The sequence below is a fragment of the Stenella coeruleoalba genome (genome assembly GCF_951394435.1).
Source record: "Stenella coeruleoalba genome assembly, chromosome: 4".
Lineage (NCBI taxonomy): Eukaryota > Metazoa > Chordata > Mammalia > Artiodactyla > Delphinidae > Stenella > Stenella coeruleoalba.
The window spans coordinates 70,743,878-70,764,370 of record NC_137149.1 but is presented as its reverse complement, the minus strand read 5'-3'; the positions used below and the strand labels follow the sequence as shown (position 1 = coordinate 70,764,370).

At 42.2% G+C, this 20,493-nt stretch overlaps 1 protein-coding gene and 1 long non-coding RNA gene across 2 annotated transcripts in view; one reads left to right on the top strand and one right to left on the bottom strand.

The window, feature by feature from the left end:
- LOC307186215 overlaps positions 1-12,201 on the bottom strand; it is a 50,600-nt gene extending 38,399 nt beyond the window's left edge. The window contains exon 1 of the long non-coding RNA XR_013828270.1: positions 12,067-12,201. This is a non-coding gene — a long non-coding RNA (uncharacterized lncRNA). The remainder of the gene's footprint in view (positions 1-12,066) is intronic.
- Positions 12,003-20,493, top strand: part of TEC (tec protein tyrosine kinase) — a 142,487-nt gene continuing 133,996 nt past the window's right edge. Inside the window, exon 1 of the mRNA XM_079921095.1 lies at positions 12,003-12,528. The gene's annotated coding sequence lies outside the window, so the exon portion shown is untranslated. The remainder of the gene's footprint in view (positions 12,529-20,493) is intronic.

The following is a 20,493-nucleotide window of genomic DNA, read 5'->3' as shown; positions in this document are numbered from 1 at the left end:
TTCTAAACTGGTGTGAGGTGGCACCTCATTGTAGTTTTGATTTGCATTTCTCTAATAATTAGTGATGCTGAACAGCTTTTCATGTGCTTCTTGGCCTTCTGTATGTCTTCTTTGGAGAAATGTCTATTTAGGTCTTCTGCCCATTTTTTTTTTTTTTTTTTTGCGTTACGCAGTCCTCTCACTGTTGTGGCCTCTCCCGTTGCGGCACACAGGTCAGGATGCGCAGGCTCAGCGGCCACGGTTCACGGGCCCAGCCGCTCCGCGGCATGTGGGATCTTCCTGGACCAGGGCACGAACCCATGTCCCCCGCATCGGCAGGCGGACTCTCAACCACTGCGCCACCAGCAAAGCTCCTTGTTGAGGATTTTTGCATCTATATTCATCAGTGATATTGGTCTGTAATTTTCTTTTTTTGTAGTATCTTTGTCTGGTTTTGGTATCAGGGTGATGGTGGCCTTATAGAATGAGTTTGGGAGTGTTCCTTCCCCTGCAGTTTTTTGGAACAGTTTGAGAAGTATGGGTGTTAACTCTTTTCTAAATGTTTGATAGAATTTACCTGTGAAGCCATCTTGTCCTGGAATTTTGTTTGTTGGAAGATTTTTAATCACAGTTTCAATTTCATTACTTGTGATTGGTCTGTTCATATTTCTATTTCTTCCTGGTTCAGTCTTGGAAGGTTATACCTTTCTAAGAATTTGTCCATTTCTTCCAGGTTGTCCACTTTACAGGTATAGAGTTGCTCGTAGTAGTCTCTTAGGACGCTTTGTATTTCTGAGTCGTCCATTGTAACTTCTCCTTTTTCATTTCTAATTTTATTGATTTGAGTCCTCTCCCTCTTTTTCTTGATGAGTCTTCTTAAATGTTTATCAATTTTGTTTATCTTCTCAAAGAACCAGGTTTTAGTTTTATTGATCTTTGCTCCATTTATTTCTGCTGTGATCTTTATGATTTCTTTTCTTCTACTAACGTTGGGTGTTGTTTGTTCTTCTTTCTCTACTTCCTTTAGGTGTAAGGTTAATTATTTGAGATTTTTCTTGTTTCTTGAGGTAGGCTTGTATTGCTATAAACTTCCCTCTTAGAACTGCTTTTGCTGCATCCCATACGTTTTGGATCGTTGTGTTTTCGTTGGCATTTGTCTCTAGGTATTTTTTGATTTCCTCTTTGATTTCTTCAGTGATCTCTTGGTTATTTAGTAATGTATTGTTTAGCCTCCATGTGTTTGTGTTTCTTATGTTTTTTTCCCCTGTAGTTGATTTCTAATCTCATAGCATTGTGGTTGGAAAAGATGCTTGATATGATTTCAATTTACTGAGGCTTGATTGTGACCTGAGATGTATCCTGGAGAATGTTCCGTGCGCACTTGAGAAGAACGTGTAATCTGCTGTTTTTGGATGGAATGTCTTATAAATATCAATTAAATCTATCTGTTCTATTGTGTCATTTAAAGCTTGTGTTTCCTTATTAATTTTGTTTGGATGATCTGTCCATTGGTGTGAGGTGTTAAAGCCCCTCCCCCCCATATTATTGTGTTACTGTTGATTTCCTCTTTTATAGCTGTTAGCAGTTGCCTGATGTATTGAGGTGCTCCTATGCTGGGTGCATATATATTTATAATTGTTGTATCTTCTTCTTGGATTGATCCCTTGATCGTTATGTAGTGTCCTTCCTTGTCTCTTGTAACATTCTTTATTTTAAAGTCTATTTTATCTGATATGAGGATTGCTACTCCAGCTTTCTTTTGATTTCCATTTGCATGGAATATATTTTTCCATCCTCTCACTTTTAGTCTGTATGTGTCCCTAGGTCTGAAGTGGGTCTCTTGTAGACAGCATATATATGGGTCTTGTTTTTGTATCCATTCAGTGAGCCTGTGTCTTTCTTTTAGTTGCAGCATTTAATCCATTCACGTTTAAGGTAATTATCGATATGTATGTTCCTATGACCATTTTCTTAACTGTTATGGGTTTGTTTTTGTAGGTCCTTTTCTTCTCTTGTGTTTCCCACTTAGAGAAGTTCCTTTAGCATTTGTTGTACAGCTGGTTTGGTGGTGCTGAATTCTCTTAACTTTTGCTTGTCTATAAGCTTTTGATTTCTCCGTCAAATCTGAATGAGATCCTTGCTGTGTAGAGTAATCTTGGTTGTAGGTTCTTCCCTTTCATCACTTTAAATATATCATGCCACTCCTTTCTGGCTTGTAGACTTTCTGCTGAGAAATCAGCTGTTAACCTTATGGGAGTTCCCTTGTATGTTATTTGTCATTTTTCCCTTGTTGCTTTCAATAATTTTTGTCTTTAATTTTTGTCAATTTGATTACTATATGTCTCAGCGTGATTCTCCTTGGGTTTATCCTGCCTGGGACTCTCTGCACTTCCTGGTCTTGGGTGGCTATTTCCTTTCCCATGTTAGGGACGTTTTCGACTATAATCGCTTCAAATATTTTCTTGGGTCCTTTCTCTCTGTTTTCTCCTTCTGGGACCCCTATAATGTGAATGTTGTTGCATTTAATGTAGTCCCAGAGGTCTCTTAGGCTGTCTTCATTCTTTTCATTCTTTTTTCTTTATTCTGTTCTACGGCAGTGAATTCCACCATTGTGTCTTCCAGGTCACTTACCTGTTCTTCTGCCTCAGTTATTCTGCTATTGATTCCTTCTAGTATATTTTTCATTTCAGCTATTGTATTTGTTCATCTGTTTGTTTGTTCCTTAATTCTTCTAGGTCTTTGTTAAACATTTCTTGCATCTTCTCGATCTTTGCCTCCATTCTTTTTCCAAGGTCCTTGATCATCTTCACTATCGTTATTCTGAATTCTTTATCTGGAAGGTTGCCTATCTCCACTTCATTTAGTTGTTTTTCTGGGGTTTTATCTTTTTCCTTCATCTGGTACATAGCCCTCTGCCTTTTCATCTTGTCTGTCTTTCTGCGAATGTGGTTTTTGTTCCACAGCCTGCAGAATTGTAGTTCTTCTTGTTTCTGCTGTCTGCTTTCTGGTAGATGAGGCTATCTAAGAGGCTTGTGCAAGTTTCCTGATGGGAGAGACTGGTGGTAGATAGAGCTGGGTGTTGCTCTGGTGGGCAGAGCTCAGTAAAACGTTAGTCAGCTTGTCTGCTGATGGGTAGGGCTGGGTTCCCTCCCTGTTGGTTGTCTGGCCTGAGGCAACCCAACACTGGAGCCTACCCAGCTCTTTGGTGGGGCTAATGGTGGACTCTGTGAGGGCAGACGCCAAGGAGTACTTCCTAGAGCTTCTGCTGCCAGTGTCCTTGTCCCCATGGTGAGCCACAGCCAACCCCCACCTCTGCAGGAGACCCTCCAACACCAGCAGGTAGGTCTGGTTCAGTATCCTATGGGGTCACTCCTCCTTCCCCTGGTTCCGGATGCACACACTACTTTGTGTGTGCCCTCCAAAAGTGGAGTCTCTGTTTCCCCCAGTCCTGCTGAAGTCCTGCAATCAAATCCTGCTAGCCTTTAAAGTCTGATTCTCTAGGAATTCCTCCTCCCATTGCCAGACCCCCAGGTTGGGAAGCCTGATTTGTGGCTCAGAACCTTCACTCCAGTGGGTGAACTTCTGTGGTATAAGTCTTCTCCAGTTTGTGACTCACCCACCCAGCAGTTATGGGATTTGCTTTTATTGTGATTGCTCCCCTCCTACCATCTCACTGTGGCTTCTCCTTTGTCTTTGGATGTGGGGTATCTTTTTTGGTGAGTTCCAGTGTCTTCCTGTCGATGATTGTTCAGCAGTTAGTTGTGATTCCGGTGCTCTTGCAAGAGGGAGTGAGCGCACGTCCTTCTACTCTGCCGTCCTGAGCCAATCTCCGATCAATGTAGTCTTAATAATTTTTTTCTCCATGAGTTTTTCATTTTGCAGGCACAAGGTAATGTTTTATGTTTTTTGTTCTTTTTGGTCATGCTGCGCAGCTTGACACACAAGATAATGTATGCCAGGGTCTAAAAACGTTAATGTCTACGGGACCTGGTGGGTAACATCAATGGATGAAGTGAACTGGGAATAATAAAATAGACTCCACTGAAGACAGAGTAGCGGACACTTTGACAAATGTATAACAATGCCCTGCCTAGAGGGGCAGCAGCTACTGATTCTCAGGCAACTGTTGCAGAGCAGGAACATTGATACAGATTTATAAAGCTGAGAAGCCTGAGTATGTGGAATTGACTGGTTTTCAGCACCGAAGTTAAGATTGTAGGCTCTGGAGCCAGGCCTCCTGAATTTGAATCATAGCCCTACCAATTAACTACGTAACCTTAGGCAAGTTACTTATCTGTTCTCTGATCCTCAGACTGTGCCTGTATCATAGGGTTGTTGGGAGGATTAAAAGAATCATGTGCTTAGATTTCATATTTAGCATTAAGTATTCAAAAATTGGGGGCTATTGTCATTATCAGCTGTTAATTAAAATTTTAGTTAAACTTTCAACTTTGAGATAATTATAGATTCAAATGCAAGTGGAAGAAAAAAATACAGAGAGTTCTCATATTTCCTAGTTTCCCCCAAAGGTAACATCTTGCAAAATTATAGTACAGTATCACAGCTAGGATACTGATATTGATACGGTCAAGACACACATTTACATCTCCATAAGGCTCCCTCACATTGCCCTCTTACAGGTGTACCCACTTTGTTCTGCCACCACCCCTGTATGAACACCCAGTAAACATTAATCTGTTCTCTGTTTCTATAATTTTATTTCTAGAATATTATATAAATGGAATCATATGGTACATAACCATTTTTATTGGCTTTTTTTCACTTAGCATAATTTGCTGGAGATTTGTTCAGCCATTCAATCAACTGTTTTATTTATTTTTTGTTGCTGAGTAGTATTCCTATGTTACACTACAGTTTGTTTAACTATTCACCTGTTGAAGGACATATGGGTCTTCCCCCATTTTGAATATTATGAAGAAAGCTACTATAAACTTTGGGGACAGGTTTTTGTGTGAACTTAAGTTTTCATTTCTCTGGCACAAATGTCTAAGTGCAATTTCTGGGTCATATGATAGTTACATGTTTAGTTTTTTTAAGAACGTGCCCAACCATTTTCCTGAGTAGCTGTACCATTTTACATTCCCACCAGCAATGTAAGAGTGATCAAATTTCTCCACATTCTCACCTACATTTGATGTCGCTGTTTTATTTTAGTCATTCTGATATCTCATTGTGATCTGAATTTGCATTTATCAAATATTTAATAATCTTGAAGATTTTTTCATGAGCTTATTTTCTATTTGTATATGCTCTTTGGTGAAATGTCTTTTTATGTCTCTTGCCCATTTTCTAATTGCATTGTTTATTTACTGTTGAGTTATGAGAGCTCTTTATATAGTCTAAATACTAGTCTCTGTTAGATATGCAGTTTGCAGATATTTACTTCCAGTCTGTAACTTGTCTTTTCATCCTCTTAACAGGGTCTTTCAGAAAGAAAAAAGTTTTATTTAATTGAGATATATATTCATATAACATAAAATTCTCCATTGTGAAGTGCATACTTCAGTGATTTTTTTTATTGTATTCACTATGTTGTGTAACCATCATTACTACCTAATTCCACAACATTTCCATCCCCTCCAAAAGAAACCCTGTACATATTAGCAGTTAGTCCTAAATTTCCTCCCCATCTCCAACCTTTGGCAACCAGTAATCTACTTTTCTATCCCTATGGATTTTCCTATGCTGGACATTTCATATAAATGAAATGAATACAACATGTAGCCTTTTGTGTCTGGCTTCTTTCACTTAGTGTAATGTTTTCAAAGTTCATCCATGTTGTAACATGTATCAGTAATTCATTCCTTTTAACAGTATAGTATTCCATTGTATGGATATAATACATTTTGATAATCCATTCATCAGCTAAAGGACATTTGGGTGGTTTCCACTTTATAGCTATTCAAATAATGGTGCTATGAACATTTGTGGACAAGTATTTGTTTTAGTACCTGTTCTCAGTTCTTTTGGGTATACACCTAGAAGTGGAATTGCTGGGTCATATAGTAATTCTATGTTTAACTTCTGAGGAACTGCCAAATATTTTCCACAATGCAAAAGTTCTTGTTTTTCTTTTTAAAATGTCAAACCAGTCTTGCATTCCTGGAATAAACTTCACTTGATCATAGTGTATAATTCCTTTTTTGTATTACTAAATTCTTTTTGCTAATTTTTTTTTTTTTTTTTTTTTTTGCCTCATGGGATCTTAGTTCCCCAACCAGGAATGGAACCTGGGCCCCAGCAGGGAAAGCACCAAGTCCTAACCCCTGGACTGCCAGGGAATTCCCAATCAGTACTTTTTAAGGAATTGGTCTATCTCATCTGAATTGTCAAATTTTTGTGTGCAGAGTTGTTTGTAGTACTCCTTTATTACCTTTTTGATGTCTGAATGGTCTTTAATTACAGTCCCCGGTTCATTCCTGTTACTGGTAACTTGGGTTTTCTCTCTTTTTATCTTTGACAGCCTTGCTAGGTGTTTGACAATTTTATTGACCTTTTCAAAGAACCAGATCTTTCATTGATTTTCTCCATTGTTTTTCTGTTTTGAATTACATTGATTTCTGCTTTTATCTTTATTTCCTTCCTTCTGTTTGGATTTATATTGCTCTTTTTCTAGGTTCTTGGCAGTGGGAGCTTAGATTTTTGATTTGAGACTTTTCCTCTTTTCCAATGTGTGCATTTACTGCTATAAAATTTTCTCTCAACACTATTTGGCTGTGTGCACAAATTTTGATATGTTGTATTTTTGTTTTTATTCCATTCAGAATATTTTTTGTGTTCCCTTAAGACTTCCTCTTTGATCTATGGATTATTTACAAGGAGGTTGTTTGTTTTCTAGGGGTTTGAGAGTTTTGCTGGAAATCTTTCTTACTGATTTCTGGTTTGATTTTATTGTGATCTGAGAACATACACTGTGTGATTTCAATTATTTTAAATTTGTTGTGGTTTGTTTTATGGCCTAGGATATGATTATCTCAGTACATCCTCCATGAACAGTTGAGGGATATTTTTTAGAATTCTACTTCAGTTTATATAGGGTGTTTTTGTGTGTATCTTTTTTTTTATAGCTTTTTTAAGTGGTTGCTCTAGGTTTTACATTACATCTACATAATTTCTACTGATGTCATCATTTTACCAGTTTGAGGGAAGCATAGAAAATTTAGCTCCCTTTCCATATCTTACTCTCCCCCATTTATAATTGTCCTAAATAGTGACTTATGATGAAAATCTCTTGTTTAAAATGTTTTTATACTTTACTCAATCCATTTTTAAATGACTGACTTTTCCACCAGAATGTAAGTTCCACCATAACAGGGAGTTTTGTTGGGATTGTTCACCAATGTTTTCTCAGCTTCCTGCTAATGCAGTGATGGTCACATTTCCATAACTGCCACCACTGAGAAGAAGGCAGATTCAAAAAGTTCTAGGGATAGATCATTCTAGGTAGAAGAAACAGTAAGTAAAAGGCACCAGGCCAGAATATACTTTCAGTCATACTAATAATACTGAATATAACATTCTATGTGACATAGCTCATTTTATCTCAATCCTTATAAACTATAAATTTGTTGATATGTTGGACCCATTTGAAACACTATTTGGATTCTAATCCAAAACATAAACTGGCCAAACCCAGATGGTTTCACTCAGTATTTTCTTCATCTTACCTTTTTATCTGTCTCTTCTAAGTATAATCTGGTTTTACTTCTGTGCCTTTTTTTCTGACTCTGTAATTTAATACGTTTTTACTCACTGTTAAATTAACATTAAAACATTATACAAGGAAGTTAAAAAAAAATGATCCACGATTCAAATGTTATTTTCCCTGGCAGCTTTGCATGGCTAAGGCTGCAAACTCTAGAGCCATACTACTTTATATTCACATCCTGGCCGTGTGACTTTGGGTAAATTACTTAGACCTCTGCCTCAGTTCTCTCATCTGTAAAATGAGAAGAAGAACTGCACGCAGTTTTCTATTAAAGCTATTGTACCTCATGCAGTTGTTGTGAGAATTAGGTGAATTAATCCAATGCACTTAAAACAGTCTGGCACATAGGAACCCCCTGAATAACTGTCCATAATTCTTATTTTCAACCCAGCAATTTTCTTCCCACATAATTTGTATTTAGTTGCAATCATAGGATATGTAAAGCACTGTGTTCTATTTGTTTTCATTTAATGTTCATAAGTTTTCCTCCACATTTCTATTTATTAACATAGATACTATTTTTTTTTTTTTTTTTTTTTGCGGTACGTGGGCCCCTCACTGTTGCGGCCTCTCCCATTGCGGAGCACAGGCTCCGGATGCGCAGGCTCAGCGGCCATGGCTCACGGGCCTGGGCGCTCCGCCGCATGTGGGATCTTCCCGGACCAGGGCACGAACCTGTGTCCCCTGCATCGGCAGGTGGACTCTCAACCACTGCGCCACCAGGGAAGCCCCACAGATACTATTTTTAATGACAGCCTGACATTTCATACCATTGATGTATTTTGCTTAAACATTTCTCTAGCATTGGACATTTAATTATTTTATTATTATGAGTCATGATCTTATACACATACTTTGTATATGATGCTAGTTCTTTCTTTTGAATGATTTACCTAGCAACAATTCCCAGGAGTATAATTTTTGATTTTGTGTCCCACATTTAAAACTCTTTCCTTCCTCTATTTAGTTCCAAGGAAGCAACTACTTTCAGTACATCATGGAAGGAAAGGCAGACATATCATACCACCACAACGAAGTAATCTTCATGTAGCAATAGACTCTCTATACAAGACAGATAAGGTCTGCATTGTTTACATCATTGTTGTCATCACTCATTCATTCAACAGACAATTACTATTCACCTAGGATGTGCCTGTCTATAGGTAGGAAGAAAGTTACAAAAGGGAGCCAGAGATGTACAAAAAAGAGTGGGAGAAGCTCCAAATACAAAACACCACATTATTTACAAACTTTCCATGTTGATGCTGTATGTCTTCTTAGGCACAACGTGGAATCTATTTCCAAGTTAAAAAAAAAAAGGCATTTTCTTTTCTCAAGGAACTAAAATTATGTCAACCTGACATTGCTCACCTAAACATACAAATTTTATAGAAACCGTGTGGATATTCGGTAAGAAGGGAATACCTGTCTTTAAGAAGTCACAAATGCCTTTTTTCTGTATCTCAATTTTATTAAAATAAAGAAGGCAGTAATAGTATTGTTTGAATCGTCTTCTTGGAGGAAGAGGGAGAAATCGTTTTAGTTCCACCATCACATTCCTTCTTTTGAAGAGGCTCAACCTAAAAGTTCGAGTTACATAAGCCTAACTTTGTATTCTGTTTTCTAGTAAAGCTATTGTCCGTTTCACATAAGAAACAGTACATATTAATTTTTTTTTAGCCTACCACATCCTAAGTTCACTTTTACACCTTTTCATCCATGTAGCTGAAGCTCTCTTACAGTCTCTCTCTCTGACACTGTCTCTAACAACACTCTGCTGAAAACCAATACAAGTACTCTTTACTACATGCTCTGGGGATCATATACAGGCGTTAACCACCTACTTACACTGTTTGATTGGTAATATAAAGAATGCTTTCTTCAGAAAACAGTATAACGTTATGGAAACGACCTCAATTATCACCGATAAAGAGTTATAAAGAAGATGTGGCACATATATACAATGGAATATTACTCAGCCATAAAAAGAAACGAAATTGAGCTATTTGTAATGAGGTGGATAGACTTAGAGTCTGTCATACACAGTGAAGTAAGTCAGAAAGAGAGAGACAAATACCGTATGCTAACACATATATATGAAATTTAAGGGAAAAAAATGTCATGAAGAACCTAGGGGTAAAACAGGAATAAAGACACAGACTTACTAGAGAATGGACTTGAGGATATGGGGAGGGGGAAGGGTAAGCTGTGACAAAGCGAGAGAGAGAGGCATGGACATATATACACTGCCAAACGTAAGGTAGATAGCTACTGGGATGCAGCCACATAGCACAGGGAGATCAGCTCGGTGATTTGTGACCGCCTAGAGGGGTGGGATAGGGAGGGTGGGAGGGAGGGAGACGCAAGCGGGAAGAGATATGGGAACATATGTATATATATAACTGATTCATTTTGTTGTGAAGCAGAAACTAACACACCATTGTATAGCAATTATACTCCAATAAGAAAAAGAAAGAGTTACGTTGATCTAGATGTTTTGTTTACAGATCAGTCTCCGGTTTTCTTGAGAACTAAGAGTGACAATAAAGACATTCTCTTCTCTTTTAATTTTAAACTTTATGAAGGACTTACATGAGGATCTGGATTTGCTTCCCTTTCAATCAACCTTCATAAACTTTGAGAGCCTCATTTCCATTAAGTCAGAAATATGAGCCTCGGCAGTTGCCTAGCTAGCCCAGGCAAAGTGAGTTGGAAACTAGTTCTTTTAATCACCACAGTGTCAGTTAAAATCTTCAGTGACTTTTACGTTTTTTGGGTCAGACCATTTGATGAAAATTATAAGTCCTCTCCATTATGCATATATATATATATATATGTGAGCATTTTTCTTGGGAGAAAGCCAACTTTATTACCATAATTATTTAACTATAACTTTTTCTCTACACACACGTTTTGCATCCTTTCAGAAGGTTCCTGACATCTGCTCCCTCAAAGAACACCTGCCCTGGGGGAAATTATGTTAATTAGTCAACAAGAGGCAGAAGAGACTGGGGCTGGGAGGAGGCAAGATCACAAAAGAAAAACTTTACTAGATTCTTCCTGAGACAGGCCATCATCATCACCTGGGTGAAAGAGGATTTGGAATCAGAAAGCCCTGGTTCACACCTGTGTGCTCTTCCCATCCTTCCCCTCCCCTCCCAACCCTTTTCCTAAGGAGTAGTATGACTTAAGGCAAATCATTAATCATTAGATTTTTTTTTCCCTGTAAAATGGAATCTTGTCAGACTTCTCAGTGTTATTGTATGATCAAAAGAGAGATAATATAGGAAGGCATGTTTTTAGGTCTCCAACAAGCATGAAGTAGGATGATGATGATTTCACGTGCCTTTCCCTTTGCTTCATCTTCAGGCTGACTGCCTGGCCTACCATTCAGTTCCCAGCTCCACTGTCACCTCCTCCGAGAAGCCTCCAGGACAACTAGATCTGTGGCCTCCCCATCCGCATTATTCGCAACACCATCACCTACTTGATTTTAGTCAGGACACTTCTCACATGTGTAATGGCTTCATTTTTTACTTGCTTAGTGATGACTGATTGTCCTTCTCCCTGAACTAGACTAAGAACTCCTTGAGGGCAGAGCCCGGGCTTTTAACAGTTCATGGGACATGGTGGACACTCAAATTTTGTAAGTCAGGAGAGCAGTAGTTTAGAGCACTGGTCCCCAACCTTTTTGGCACCAGGGGCCGGTTTCATGGAAGACAGTTTTTCGGGGGGTGGAGGGTGGGCGTAGAGAGATGGAGGGGTGAGGAGGGATGGTTCAGGCAGTAACCATGGGGGGAACGGTTCAGGCGGCAAAGCCAGCGATGGTTCAGGCAGTGGGCGAAGGGGAGCGGCATTTGAAGCTTTGCTAGCTGGCCCGCCGCTCACCTTCTGCTGCGCAGCCCGGTTCCTAACAGCCACAGGCCGGTACTAGTCTGCAGCCGGGGGTGGGGGTGGGGGTGGGGGTGGGGGACCCCTGGTTTAGAGCTCAAAATCAGGAGGCTGACTACGGGGATTTGAATTCTAGCTTTTATATTTATTAGTTGGGTGACACTAGGCAGGTTGTTTTTCTCTGTGCCTCACTTTCACCCTCCATAAAAATGGGAAATTCTGATAACATATACTTCATAGAAATGTTCATACGGGTAATGTACTTGAAAGAGTTCCTGGGATACAGTAAGTTACCTAAGGGCAATTTTCTACCCTACAGTGAATGAAGAAAATGTTACTACAGGACTAGGGAGGCCACGTGACCCGTAAGTGTATCAGATACGCTCTGCTGCTTCAAGTTTGGCAGTAAAAAGACTTACTCTTTTGGTAAAACTCGTTGCTTCGCTCCACCGCACCGCGTCACCCACCTGGTTCGCCACCATTTAGCGGAAGGGGAGGTGCGGTCCCTAATTGCGACAAGAGTCCCCGGTCACCCACAGGTGGCACTGCTCGGGTTCTCACGGGCTGGGGGTGTCCGTGACGTCGCGGGTCAGTTCTCTGGGGTGAGGGGTGAAGGAGGAGGCCCAGCACGGCGTCCAGGAACACCAGGGACGTTCCCGCGACTTGCCCGAAACCTCGACCGGGTCGGGGTAGCCGGGAGGCCCATCCGGCCCACTCGGGCCTCCAGTCTCAGAACCGCAGCAAACCCGTGCGAACCTGTAGCCGCCGGCCTCGGTGTGTGTGGGCGGAGCCATCGGGGGCCTGGCGATCTCTGGGCCGCGCGGGGCGGGACGAGTGGGGGCGGGGCCGGGACGCCAGGCTCGGGACTCAGCGGCGCCGGCCGGTTTCGGCGTCTCCCGGACTCGGCGCATCCGGCGCGCTCCAGCCAGGTAAGGGCGCCGCGGGCCGGCGGGGCGGCCCCGGGACTGCGTCACTCTGGGAGGGGACGGGTGGGGACGAGGATGCGCGCGGCGAGAGGAGGCTTCCACAAGCCCAGAGACGGACCCTCGTGGAACCAGGAAGGATTTTCTTTCCGCGCCGCCGTGAGTGAGGGCGCGCCACGCCAGGTGAGGACCTGTCCTCTGCGGACCACGAAGGGACAGGTGCGCGTCCCGCCGTAGCCGCGCCTTCCGGCGGCCGCCACCGCCTCTCCGCCTCCCGGGCTCCGACGCCGGCCTCTCCCGAGGAGCACCCGTCCCTTTTCCTCTTGGGTCCCTGGACGCGGGCCGCCCCGCAGCAAGTTAAGCGTTGGGCTCACTTCCCAGCTGCGCCGCGGGAAGTTGATTCCTCCTCTCTGCTTGGGCGGCGGCGCAGTCTTGATTGAAAGTTGGCAGCATCTACAGAGATTTTCCACAGTTGCACGTGTGTGAGCGTCTCGCCCCACCAGCCTCACATTTTTAATCTAGGAAATTGTGTTTGAATCTTGATAACAGGGATTCGGTGAATACATGTGTTGGGAAAACTAGGGCCTTGCCTTGGGGGTGTGCACTTTCCCTTGGATCCTAAATTTCCTTTTGATTTGATTTTTTTGTTTTGTTTTCATGGAAGAATAACACGTTGCTGTGTATCAGGTTCGGAAACAATTTCATCTATTGCCATTCTTTGGAAACAGGAAGATTTGATTCGAAGGGTAGATCTCAATGTTAAGTTGGAACAACAGGGTGACTGGTGGCCAAGTGGGTTTGAAGCTTATCCAAAATAGTTAAGTGTTTTGAGCATATACCCTGTGTTTTTTCAGTGAGGGCCCATTTTTTCCTCTTAGGAAATTCTGAGAATTTACTTGCTTCTAGATGATTCTCCCCTGAAGAGCTGGAGAGGAGAAAACAGCCCCAACAAACCAGTGGGTTTCCCAAATAAGTTTAGGATTTAGCAGGTTGGTTTGTGATGCTGGTAGCTCAGCTGGCGAGAATCACATGTAGTCTGGAGTGTCATGATTTATATGGAGAAAAGAAAAGTGTGTATAATATTCTCATTATGTATTTGAAAATATTTTTTTGGTTTAGGTACATTTTCATTGTTTAGGAAAAACTTATACTTTCCCAATACTCCAATTAATCTGCTCCATATATTCTCTGGTCAGCTCTAGGCGCTTACTGCATTGGATTTATGTTAATGATCTGGATTCTTCCTGGAGGTTGTGTACATTTTGGTTTGTAGAACTGTATAGGGCAAGTGTTGCAAACACATGCGGATCAGTGCAGTGCTCCACCACACGTGGGTCCTTGAACTAGAATTTTCACACCTTTACAGATAGGAAAAAATATAGAATATTAATATATGCTTTAGCACTGTCAACCTGTTTACCTACTTATTCTGTATGAAGATAGTCATCTTGGGACTTCCCTGGTGGTGCAGTGGTTAAGAATCCACCTGCCAATGCAGGGGACACGGGTTTGAGCGCTGGTCTGGGAAGATCCCACATGCTGTGGAGCAACCAAACCTGTGCGCCACAACTACTGAGCCTGCGCTCTAGAGCCTGTGAGCCACAACTACTGAGCCCACGTGCTGCATCTACTGAAGCCCGTGTGCCTAGAGCCCGTGCACTGCAACTAGAGAAACCACCGCAATGAGAAGCCTGCGCACCGCAACAAAGAGTAGCCCCGCTTGCCGCAACTAGAGAAAGCCCGCGCGCAGCAACGAAGACCCAACACAGCCAAAAATAAATAAAAATAAATAAAAAATTAAAAAAAAAATCATCTTGTTTTCTCAGCGGCTGGTTACTCAAGGGCAGGGGCTGTGTTTTATCAAGTCAGAGTGAAGCTCAGAGAATGGCAGCCTTTGCTCCCTAAGTTGACCCTCGACAGCATGGCTGCTGGGGTTGTGGGTAGTGTCTGGCCACTTTTTGCTTTTGGGGAAGAATTGCTGGTCTCTCTGCCTTCCTCTGTGTATGCAGAGTGCTGGCATCCTAGGCCTTGGGCCTCCAGGCACACCTCTGTCTACAGGTTCCTCCAGGTTGACCTGGTTGGTGCCTCCCTTCCCCAGCCCAGCTCTTCCAGCTCCTTGGTTTTCACCCCACTCCACCCTTTCATGGGATCCCCCTCCTAGGGAGAATCATCTTATTGTTCAGGGCAGGGAGACTTGGTCCACAGAGTTGATAGGGCTGTTGATCCTCAGCCTGGTGCACAGATGCTCAGCTAAGTATCTGTTGATGACAGTGTCACTTGCTTCAGAGCCCTTACTGTGCTCTCCTATTGTCCAGTCTACACAGGCAAAGTGGAGTAACTGAAGTTGAACCCAGATCAACCGCTGTGGAGGCTAGCTGCCTTGGTTGTATTAGGGTCATAAATTGGGCATTGGAGTCTGTTAGAAAGGAGTGAAATTGGTCCATGGTCACTGCCAGTTCTAAAATTACCCTGTCCCAGGTGATTATGCCGTGAGAATAGCTTTGTTAAAAAGAACCCCAGAAGAGAGAAGCTTAGTAGTTGGCTTCACCTCCAAACTTGCCTCCACCTGGGCTTGCCTTTGCATCTCTGCCCTAGCTCAACCTGTCCTTCCTTGGATTGGATTATAACTATTAACTTTCCCACTATATTTGACAGCTCAGAGCTCAGATGATCACAGCTACATGGTGTAGATGTAGAAAATGACATTTTCTTTTCTTTTTATATTATTATTTATTTAGTTTTGGTTGCATCGGGTCTTAGTTGTGGTATGCGGGATCTTCCTTGCGGCGTATGGGCTTCTCTCTAGTTGTGTGCAAGCTCCAGGGCGCTTGGGCTCTGTAGTTGTGGCATGCGGGTTCCAGAGCACGTGGGCTGTGTAGCTTGCGGCACACAAGCTCAGTAGTTGTGGCATGTGGGCTTAGTTGTCCCGCGGCATGTGGGATCTTAGTTCCCTGACCAGGGATTGACCTCCAGTCCCCTGCATTGGAAGGCGGATTCTTTACCACTGGACCACCTGGGAAGTCCCTGACTTTTTTTTGTTTGTTTGTTTAGGGAAAACAAGGATGGAATTTTCCCAAATTGTTATTAGGGAAACAAAGCAAAAGCAAAAAAAAAAAAAAAAAGGCATAGAAGTCAATATGATTTTTGTTTTGTTCTTTTCTTCTTTTTTCTTTTTTTAGTTTTAAACCTTTCATCCAAGTTGCATTTTCCCTCTCCAGAAACAAACACTTGTGATCCTTCGAGTTGGTTATTTTGGTATTTATTGCTTGTAAGTGATACTTGTAATTTTTCAGTTTGAAGCATTATCTGTTGACTTCCTGCTGTGGAAGATGATGACTTGGCTCTCTTTCTTCTTCTAACCCCCAGCCTAGCCACAGCTTCCCTATTTTCCCATCCTTGCAATAGTTAAACAGTAATTTTGGTTAGATTAACATTCATAGTCAAGCCAAGCACAACTTTTTCTTTTTCTCGGAGTCAGTAATTGCTTTGTTTGTTCACTGGCTTAGTTTTTTATGTACTCATCATTAATTCAACCCAAACCTTTTGACCAGTTTTCTAATTCTTACCTCAGATGAGTCAGGTATTCTGTCAATTCCATTTTCCCCAAAGAAACTGTCCCTGAGCCTCCTGGCTTGCTCTAGTCTGGACTGGTTGCCCTCTACACATGGTGCACAGATGTCACCCAGAGGACTTCCCTTTGTCATCCTGGGGGGGGGATCCCCATCATTTCTCTCTGTATTGGATCTCCTGTTACCTGTAGTACATGCCTTTCTCTTTCTTGTAGACTCCTTTTTTTTTTTGGTATAGCCCCATTCTGAAGGAATTTTCTGGTAAAGGATGCACAGGATGTCTGCTTTCCTTCCTATTTATTTTATCTATTCATATTTTGTCTATTCATTTTTCTTTTTTAAAAAAATCATCCTTTTCGTTGCGGCACACGGGTTTCTCTCTAGTTGTGGAGCTTGGGCTTCTCTAGTTGTGATGCGTGGGCTCCAGAGTGTGTAGGCTCTGTAGTTTGCAGCACGTGGGCTCTCTAGCTGTGTCTTGTGGGCTTAGTTGCCCTGTGGCATGTGGGACCTTAGTTCCCCGACCAAGGATCAAACCTGCGTCCTCTGAATTGGAAGATGGATTCTTAACCACTGGACCACCAGGGAAGTCCCTCATTTTTCAGTAAGTGCCTGAAAATATCTTTTTTCCACAACAATTGATCGTTCGTCTGAGTGTAGACTTCCAGGATGGAAAATTTGAAGGCGTTGTTCCATCACCTTCTAGCTTGTGGTGTTGCTGTTGAGAAATTCAGAATTGTTCTGATTGCCTGTAACCTGTTTACAGGTTACAAACCTGCTGTGTCCTTTGTGGAAGTTTGTAGAATTTTCTCTTGGCCTCCACAATCTTGGAGTTTTCATGATGTGTGCTGTGGTATGGATTTCTTTTCATCAATTGTGCTGGGTTCTTTCAATCCAGAAATCTACATCTTTCAGTTTGGGAAATTTTCTTGAGTTATCTCATTGATAATTTCTTCCTCTCTATTTTGTGATGTCTCTTTCAGAAACTTATTGTTCAGATTCTAGATATTTTGGGCTGGATACTAGATATTTTCTTACCTGGAAAGTTTTTTCCTTCCTGCATAGACTCAGTTTCCCCAAGTTGCTATTGTCTGTTTATTTGTTTAGGTCTCTACATTTCATGTTAGAGGCTTTCCTTGTATTTCTGATACCCTAGGCTGTCTACTCACATCTGAGTGGGGGGATTAAAAAGCTTGTTGGCTGGGAACTTAACTGTTGGGTGATTTGGCTGAGTCTTTATTTGGGGAAATTTTGATGTTAGTACCTCTTGGGCTGGTGAGAGTCCTCAGAAAAAGCTCTTCTAGTCTTTTTCCTGGGTGGTGGGAAGAGCCTGGCTGCCAGTGATCTGGGAATGAGGTGGAGAAGAAGTCTGAATGTCTCAGCATCTGCATGTTCGTATAACCTCTCCACGGTATTTCCAGTAAGACACCAGGGCTGTGCCTGACATACTCCAATCCAGAGACTTTCTCTTTTTCACCCTCTCTGGGGTAGTTATATATTCATGTAATTCCTCTCGGGGAGGGGGTAGGGAAGAAACTCCAGGTGTTTTTGCTGGGGTAGAGAAGGGGCCATCACCTAACTGCTCAGAGTGGCTGGAGGGACCTGGGAGATCCAGGTGCTTTCCAAGGAGGCTTTCCATTTTTATTTTATTTTAGATCAGCCCCCGTCCCCCCACTCCCCACAGAGGGTCCAATTGCCTTTAATTATTTAGCATTTTGAGATTCCATGGTATAAATCAGGTTGTTTCTTGGCTTCCCCTCACCCCACCTAAATGTTTTTACTGTTGTCTCTTCTTTCATTCTCCCCATCCTTGTGGGTTTATCCCTTTACTGTCATTTTATTGGGCTTTCAGGAGGGAGAGAAAGTAGAGAGTTTTGTTTCATTTTGTTCATTACTACTCCTTAGTGCCTGGAGTATAGCTTTCTTAACCAACCTCTGCTGAGAGACTAGTGTGGTTCAGCCATGGCAGTTTGCTGCCATTTTCCCTGCCTTTACCCAGTGGAGTTGGGGCTCCCGATTCCTTCCTATACCACTCTAAGCATCCACTACCAATTCATTACAGTGGTCTTGGGAGGCAGAACCTCTCTCCAGCCCTAGCCTGATGCTATATAGCTTGCTGGTCGTAGAGCCCTGGTTCCCACTTCTCAAATTCACCTTGTCTGGGAGGACTCATTCTGTCACCTTGGCCTCTGAACGTTTTACTCTTCCGTGAAGCTCAGCTTCTGTAAGTCTAATGTTTTAGGCTGAACGGTGGGCCTGGTGTCATGGTGGCCATGTGGCCCCAGTGGAAATTATTGTTATTTCCTTCTGGAGGCGTTTATCACGCAGTTGCCTTTCCAGCAGCATCCTCTCTTCCCATTTCAAAGCTCATGCCTTTCTTGGAGTGTGCACCAAGTTCCTGTTTCTGGCTGGGCTGAGCAGAGATGACTGACCTACCCTGCTCCTCATGGACGATCACAACTTTCCAGCCCTGTTTAACCAGTTGAGTCATTCTTCAGGCTTCCTTAATGCAGTGTGACCTTCCAGCTTTCTATCTCAGTAGCCTGACAACATCAGCATGACTTTCTGCTTATACACAGAGGAATGGTGACAAGAGTCAGCTTCCGCTGAAGTAGGAAGAGTGTTGTTTCCACACCATCTTATCTGCCCGGAAAAAGCAAAGCTCTATACTCTCATGATGGCAGCTATGCATTGGGAATCCAGAAAATACCAGTGCTGGCACTTGCTACAGTGGAGCAGGTACAGGAGTCATTCTGAAGGAGGACAGAGAACGATAGATGGTTAGAAAACACTTATTCAGCTGGACCTACTGGGTACCTTTAAGAACAAAAGTTTGGCCAGTGGGAATATCTGCAATGCTCATTCCTCCGTCTGTGCTTCCACAGGCCTCCTTCCCTTTTCTAAACAGAACCTTTGAAGTCATCGCAACCTCTTTTCCCAAGCAGTGTCGTTTTTCTCTAATGTGCTAAGTAATTCATGTAAGTTCTTTTTGTCTTCTCAGCTGAACTGTGAACTCTTCCAGGGAAGAGCACATGCCTAGTAAATACTAGATCATTGTACCAGATGAATTTTCCAGATAGTTGTGGACAGTTGGCAGTTAAAAAAAAAAAAGAAAAAAATATATATATTCGGTCATAATTATCCAAGTTGTAACCAGTAGTCTAAATTCACTAAATTCTTTTTTTAAATTTTGTTTATTATTATTATTTTTAATTAATTTATTTTTGGCTGCATTAGGTCTTCGTTGTTGCACACAGGTTTTCTCTAGTTGCGGCGAGCAGGGGCTACTCTTCGTTGTGGTGCGCGGGCTTCCCACTGCGGTGGCTTCTCTTGTTGCGGAGCACGGGCTCTAGATGTGCAGGCTCAGTAGTTGTGGCTCGCGGGCTCCAGAGCGCAGTCTCAGTAGTTGTGGTGCCAGGGCTTAGTTGCTCCGTGGCATGTGGGATCTTCCCAGACCAGGGCTCGAACCCATGTCCCCTGCATTGGCAGGTGGATTCTTAACCACTGTGCCACCAGGGAAGCCCTAAATTCACTAAATTCTTGATTAGACTTTCACTTCTCTTTGGCTCTATAAACTGAAGCCATAGAGTATTATTCAATTTAAGTGTTCCCAAGTGTATTGTTTTTCATATTATTTAGAAATAATCCTCATTTAAAACATCCTTGAAAAGTCAACATTAATTGTACCTATTATTATTGTTATTTTTCACCCATATATTTCTTCTTAGCATAGTCTTGTGATTGTCTTGAGTTTTTTCGGTTTTTTTTTTTGCGGTACGCGGGCCTCTCACTGTTGCGGCCCCCCCTGTTGCGGAGCACAGGCTCTGGACACACAGGCCCAGCGGCCATGGCTCATAGGCCCAGCCGCTCTGCGGCATGTGGGATCCTCCCAGACCGGGGCATGAACTCGCGTCTCCTGCATCGGCAGGCAGACTCCCAACAGCTGCGCCACCAGGGAGGAAGCCCTGATTGTCTTGATTTTTATGGCAAAGAAGAGTGGGTTTGGAAGAGGGAGGGAGGTATGTGCGGATTAGTTTTCTAGTCTGCTAAGTGTTACGTTTCTAAAAGAGGAAGATGTCTTTGGATTTCATCAATATTAGATATATTTTTCCTTTCGTAACTACATGCCATTTATTTTTTAAGGTTGAGAGCTTTGGAAATGCTTAGCTATAGAGTATAAAAATGAAAGACTTTAAATTGTTATATACTACATGAAATGCTTATAAAGTAGAACTCCTCCTCAAATATCCTACTCCCTGTACCTTTAATTTTTTTGAAGTTCTAGCCTGATTTAACGGGGAAAACTTTTCATGTCTTCTCTTTATCCTGAAAAGAGTTCCAGCAGTGTCTTTCTGTTAGGTATTTCCTTAGAAACTCTGATGTCCTCATGTATCTCCCAGTATTA